The sequence below is a fragment of the Zea mays genome, chromosome 4, assembly GCF_902167145.1.
Source record: "Zea mays cultivar B73 chromosome 4, Zm-B73-REFERENCE-NAM-5.0, whole genome shotgun sequence".
In the NCBI taxonomy this organism is placed as follows: Eukaryota; Viridiplantae; Streptophyta; class Magnoliopsida; order Poales; family Poaceae; genus Zea; species Zea mays.
Window position 1 is genome coordinate 239,721,647 of NC_050099.1, and position 6,312 is coordinate 239,727,958.

Below are 6,312 nucleotides of genomic sequence, written 5' to 3' on the forward strand. Positions count from 1 at the left end.
CTCTCCATCAAAGTGAGGAGGTTTACCAAGTGGAATAGAAAGCAAATGAGCATTGGAATTATGCGGAATACGAGAGTAATCAAAAGAAAAGTTTGAGTTAACCGTTTTCTTTTTCTCCTCGTATTCGTCGTCCTTTTGAGAAGAGGAAGATTCGTTGCTGTCGTAGTAGACAACCTTCCTGATGCGCCTCTTCTTCTTTCCATCTTTCTTCTTTTGACTTGAGCTGGAGTCATTGACTTTGTCGTCCCTTGGCTCGTTGAAGATGGACTCCTTCTCATTGTCGTTGACCACCATCCCCTTTCCCTTAGGATCCATCTCTTCGGGCGATTAGTCCCTTTCTTGAAGAGAACGACTTTGATACCAATTGAGAGCACCTAGAGGGGGGTGAATAGGTGATCCTGTAAAAACTTAAAACTTAATGCCACAAACTTGATTAGGTGTTAGAGCAATAAAGCCAAGTGGCTAGAGAGGAGTTCTTGCGAAACACAATAACCACAAAAATATCAACACAGAGAGGCACAGTGGTTTATCCCGTGGTTCGGCCAAGTCCAACACTTGCCTACTCCACGTTGTGGCGTCCCAATGGACGAGGGTTGCAATCAACCCCTCTCAAGTGATTCAAAGATCCACTTGAATACCACGGTATTTCTTTTCCTTTCACTTTATCCCGTTTGTGAGGAATCTCCACAACTTGGAGTCTCTCGCCCTTACAAAAGATGATCACAAATGAACATGGAAGTAAGGATGGGATGAGAAACACATACAAGTCCACAACAATACACACATACACGGCCAAGACTTGAGATCAAATGAATATCTCAAAGTTCTCACTAGAATGGAGCTCAAATCACTAAGAATGTCAAACGAGTGCGCAAGAACGAAGTGTGAATGATCAAGAATGCTCAAAGTGTGCTTGGTGTCTTCCTCCATGCGCCTAGGGGTCCCTTTTATAGCCCCAAGGCAGCTAAGAGCCGTTGAGAGCATTCCAAGAAGGAAATTATTGCCTTCTGTAGACTGGCGCACCGGACAGTCCGGTGCACCACCGGACTCTGTCCAGTGCGGATTTCTTTCCTATTTTGGCGCAGTCGACCGTTGGCAATTTGGAGCCATTGGCGCACCGGACACTGTCCGATGCACACCGGACAGTCCGGTGCCCCCTTCAGACCGTTGGCCCGGCCACGCGTCACGCGCGGATTGCGCGGTCGACCGTTGGCTCACCGGACAGTCCGGTGCACACCGGACAGTCCGATGAATTTTAGTCGTACGCCGCCGACGATTTCCCGAGGATGGTCTTTTCACCAGAGCCAGCCTGGCACACTGGACACTGTCCGGTGCACCACCGGACAGTCCGGTGCACCCAGACTGAGTAGTGTCTTGGCTGCTTGAGCCAAGTCTTTTCCAATTGACTTTTCTCTGATTCTAGCACTTAGACGAATATGTTAGTACACAAAAACCAATGTACTAAGTGTAGAATCATACCTTTGTATTGATTTGCACTTTGTCCACCCTTTGGCATATACTCATTCCCTTAATGGTTGTTGGTCACTTAATCACCAAAATCTTATAGAAATGGCCCAAGGGCACATTTCCCTTTCAAGTAGTCCATATTTTGCAAACTTGTCCAATTCTTCTTCAAATGAATTTGACTAGTTTTGAGGATGTTCCTATGACTTAAACAAATATATCGTGACAATCCAACTAGTCTAAGTCATGGATCTTGGTCATTTTAACTTATCTAACTCATATTTCTTGTTTGTAGCTCAAACAAGTTCCAAAGGAGTGTTTTGTTGAATCTAAGCTTTCCAACACTTCTAAATAGGTCAATGAGGTTCCTAGGGGTATTTAGAACTTATCCAAAGTATAGAACTATTGCTAGTTCATCTATTCCAAGTTTTACCCCATTTAGGTTGGATTTGAGCTATTTTGACTTAGAACCTGAGTTGTTGATCTTATGAAGCTGTGAATCAAAGACTTAGCAAACTAGTTACTCCATATGGTTGTGTCCCTTTCAGTCTAGAAAATGGTTTAAAGCTATTTCCCTTTTAGTCTCCCCCTTTTTGGTCATATATGCTAACACAACCAAAGCAAATAAAAAATATGTAAATTGTAATTAGTTTGTAATTGGTCAAGTGTTTATAAGATACTCAGTGAAAGCGGTTCTAAGTGAATATGAGTTGTTTTTACATGATTAACATTTTGGACCACATTTGCACCATTTTGTATTTGATTTTGCAAACTTTTTGATAAAAAATCTTCAAAGTCATTTGCTTTTGCTCGAAAGTATAAGATTTGAATTTTTCAAAGCATTTCTAAGTTTTGAAGAATTTTCTCTTTCTCAAATGCTTTTGCTTTGGCCAAATAAATGCTCCCCTGAGTAAATACTGCCCTTTAGTATGAAAATAATTTTCTCCTCTTAGTTGTCAAGAGGGTTTTCTCAAATAAAAGAGTACAATTTTGGAAGACAAAAGGTTTTGAAAATAGGGTGGTGGTGTAATCCTTTTGCTTTGGCCTATTAATTTCTCCCATTTGGCATTGAGCACCAAAAATAGAGAAAAACAAATGCGCTGAACAACAAAGTTATGAAATTAAGTACTTGAGTTGGGACAGAGTGTTGATACCAAATGAATATGTAGTGGAAGCATTCCCTTTGCTTGCAACTCCATTTCCCTTTCAATTTAAGACTAAGTACAGAGATAGACTTGGAAGCACATTAGTCTTAAACTTCGGTACAAGAAGAATATGAAATATGAAAATGTATCAAATGAAAGAGATAAATATGATCAAAGGTATATTAAATAAGTAATATATGCAACATTTCAATCCATGTCCTGAGAATCAAGTACATTTAGCTCACTCATAAGCTCACAAAACCTCTTTTCATCCAGGGGCTTGGTGAAGATATTGGCTAACTGTTCATGGGTGCTAACATGATCGATTACGATATCTCCCCTTTACGAGTGATCTATCAGGAAGTGGCACCAGATGTCTACGTGCTTAGTGCGATCGTGGTCAACAGAATTATCCGCCATGCGAATTGCATTCTCATTATCACATAGAAGGGAAACTTTTCTCAATTTATAGCCATAGTCCCTTAGGGTTTGCCTCATTTAGAGTAATTGTGCACAATAATGTCTTGCAACAATATGCTCGGCCTTAGTGGTGGATATGGCAATAGAGTTTTGCTTCTTTGAAGCCCAAGACACTAGAGATCTTCCCAGAAACCGACAAGTCTCTGATGTGCTCTTCCTATCTACCTTATATCCGGCATAATCGGTATTTGAATACCCAAAGATATCAAAGTTTGAACCCTTGGGGTACCAAACCCAAAGTTAGGAGTATGAACTAAATATCTCAAGATTATCTTCACGACCATTAGGTGACATTCCTTAGGGTCGGCTTGGAATCTTGCACACATGCATATAGAAAGCATAATATCTAGTCTAGAAGCACATAAGTAAAGAACCTATCATAGATCGGTATACCTTTTGATCTATAGAGTTACCTCCTGTGTTGAGGTTGAAATGTCCATTGTTCCCATGGGAGTCTTGATGGGTTTGGCATCCTTCATAGCAAACTTCTTCATAATGTCTTGAGTGTACTTTGTTTGACTGATGAAGGTGCCTTCTTGGAGTTTCTTTATTTGGAATCCATGGAAATACTTCAACTCCCTCATCATTGACATCTCAAACTTCTGAATCATGATCCTACTAAATTATTCACAAGATGATTTGTTAGTAGACCGAAATATTTGTAAATCTTTTGGAAAAGTCTTTTCATATTCTTTTGCAAATAGCCAATCGTATAATAATATGATTTCTAAAAGCATTTTCAAGATTTTGAAATTTCTCCCCCTGTTTCAAATGCTTTTCCTTTGGCTAAATAAAAGCTCCCTCTGAAGAAGTTCTCCCCTTAGCTGTCAAGAGGGTTTTTGCAATTTGAATAATTTCTCCCCTTTTTTGAAAAAAGTTTTTATAAGACAGGGTGGTGGTGCGGTCCTTTTGCTTTGGGCCTATTAATTTATCCCCCTTTGGTATTAAGTGCCAAAAACGAAGAAACCTTAGAGGCCTATTATTCTCTCTCCCTTTTGTAAAAGGATATGAATGAAAGTTCATGAGTAGGGCAAAGGATAAATGATACCGACGGAGTCGTAGTGGAAGCCTTGCCTTTGCCGAGTACTCCATTTCCCTTTCAATCTAAGACTAAGGATAGAAATACACTTGGAAGCACATTAGTCTTAGCTTTGGCACAAGAAGAATAAGAAACATGCATTTGTACCAAATGAAAGAGACATGATCAAAGGTATATAAATGAGCAATGTGTACAAGATCTCAATCAAAGTTTCGAGAATCTAAGATGTTTAGCTCATTCCTAAGCTTGCTAAAAGTCTTTTCAACTAGGGGCTTGGTAAAGATATCGGCTAATTGGTTGTGGGTGCTAACATAAGCAATTTCGATATCCCCATTTTGTTGGTGATCTCTCAAAAAGTGATACCAGATGTCTATGTGCTTAGTCCGGCTGTGTTCAACGGGATTATCCGCCATGTGAATTGCACCCTTATTGTCACATAGGGGAAGGATTTTGCTTAACTTGTAGCCAAAGTCCCTAAGGGTTTGCCTCATCCAGTGTAATTGTGCGCAGTAATGTCTTGCAACAATATACTCGACTTCGGCGGTGGATAGAGCTACTGAGTTTTATTTCTTTGAAGCCCAAGACACCAGGGGTCTTCCCAGAAACTGACAAGTCCCTGATGCACTCTTCCTATCAGTTTTACATCCGGCATAATCGGCATCGAAAGACCCAATTAGATCAAAGGTAGATCCCTTGGGGTGACATAGCCCAAACTTAGGAGTGTAAACTAAATATCTCATAATTCTTTTCACGACCCTAAGGTGAACTTCCTTAGGATTTGCCTGGAACCTTGCACACATGCATACGGAAAGCATAATATCCGGTCGTGAGGCACATAAATAGAGTAACAATCCTATCATCGACCGATATACCTTTTGATCTACGGATTACCTCCCGTGTCGAGGTCGAGATGCCCATTTGTTCCCATGGGAGTCTTGATGGGTTTGACATTCTTCATTCCAAACTTTTTGAGTATGTCTTGAATGTATTTAGTTTGGCAGATGAAGGTGCCCTCTTGGAGTTGCTGGATTTGAAATCCAAGGAAATACTTCTACTCCCCCATCATAGACATCTCGAATTTCTGTATCATGATCCTACTGAACTCTTCACAAATATCATCAACATAAATTTGTCATATAAACAAGTATTTAGCAATTGTTTTAGTGAAGAGAGTAGGGTCAGGTTTTCCAATTTTGAAGCCATTAGTGATAAGAAAGTCTGTTAGGCATTCATACCATGCTCTTGGGGCTTGTTTGAGCCCATAAAGCTATTGGATTTATTATGGGCTTGGCCCATTTAAATTTAATTAATAAACTCTATGGTGTGTAATTGTGGACAATACCAATAGTACCATATTGGAATTCCAAAGGGTCGTTGGCTTGACTTATATGGTGGGAATTATTCCACTTAATTTGAGAAGTTAAGAAACGAACAAAGGTGGCCGGGTCGGGCCGGGCTAGGGCACGGGCTTGGGCCGGGCGTGGCGAGGCAGGCAGGCAGACAGGCGGCGAGCGGGCGAGGCGTGGTGTGGTTGCCGCGGGAGTTTCAACTCCGGGTTAAACCTTTTAGTTGCCCGTCTCTTGAGTAGCCGCATGCGAGGCCCTTCCCCTTCAGCTTCCCTTCCGAGATGAAAGGTTAAAGGGGGAGAACTCCTGTCGCTTGAAAACGAGAGCAGAACTCTTTCAGAATCACAGTCTAGCCGCAAGTGTGGGTATTTCCATCTCGTAACTCTGCGCGCACAGAGAAGCGAGAGGGTTGGTGCCTCCGAAGCCCTTGCCATTCGAGACCTTGCACGGGGAATCGACAATTAGGTTTTTGGGGAGCGTCTACGCGACTACCCGAACATCCTTACTAGTAAACATCTTCTTCTTCCTGACGTTTTCATCTCGTACGGCATGACAAGAGAAGTTGGACAAGGATCAGGATCCTCGGAGCGCATGGGAGGGTATGATCAATTCAGCTCCTTACCGTTTTACGTTCTCCAGATTATATATGTTTCATATGTTCATTTCTATTGTTTCGTATGTAGCCATGAATTTATCCAATCTGTTCTGTCATATAATATCATGACTTTTTTGATACCTGTTCATGCTATTAATATTCCATACCTGTTTGTTTTAATTTTACAATCATGTTGTTTATGTTGATATCTATTTATTTTCAGTTGTTCCATCATGATGCATG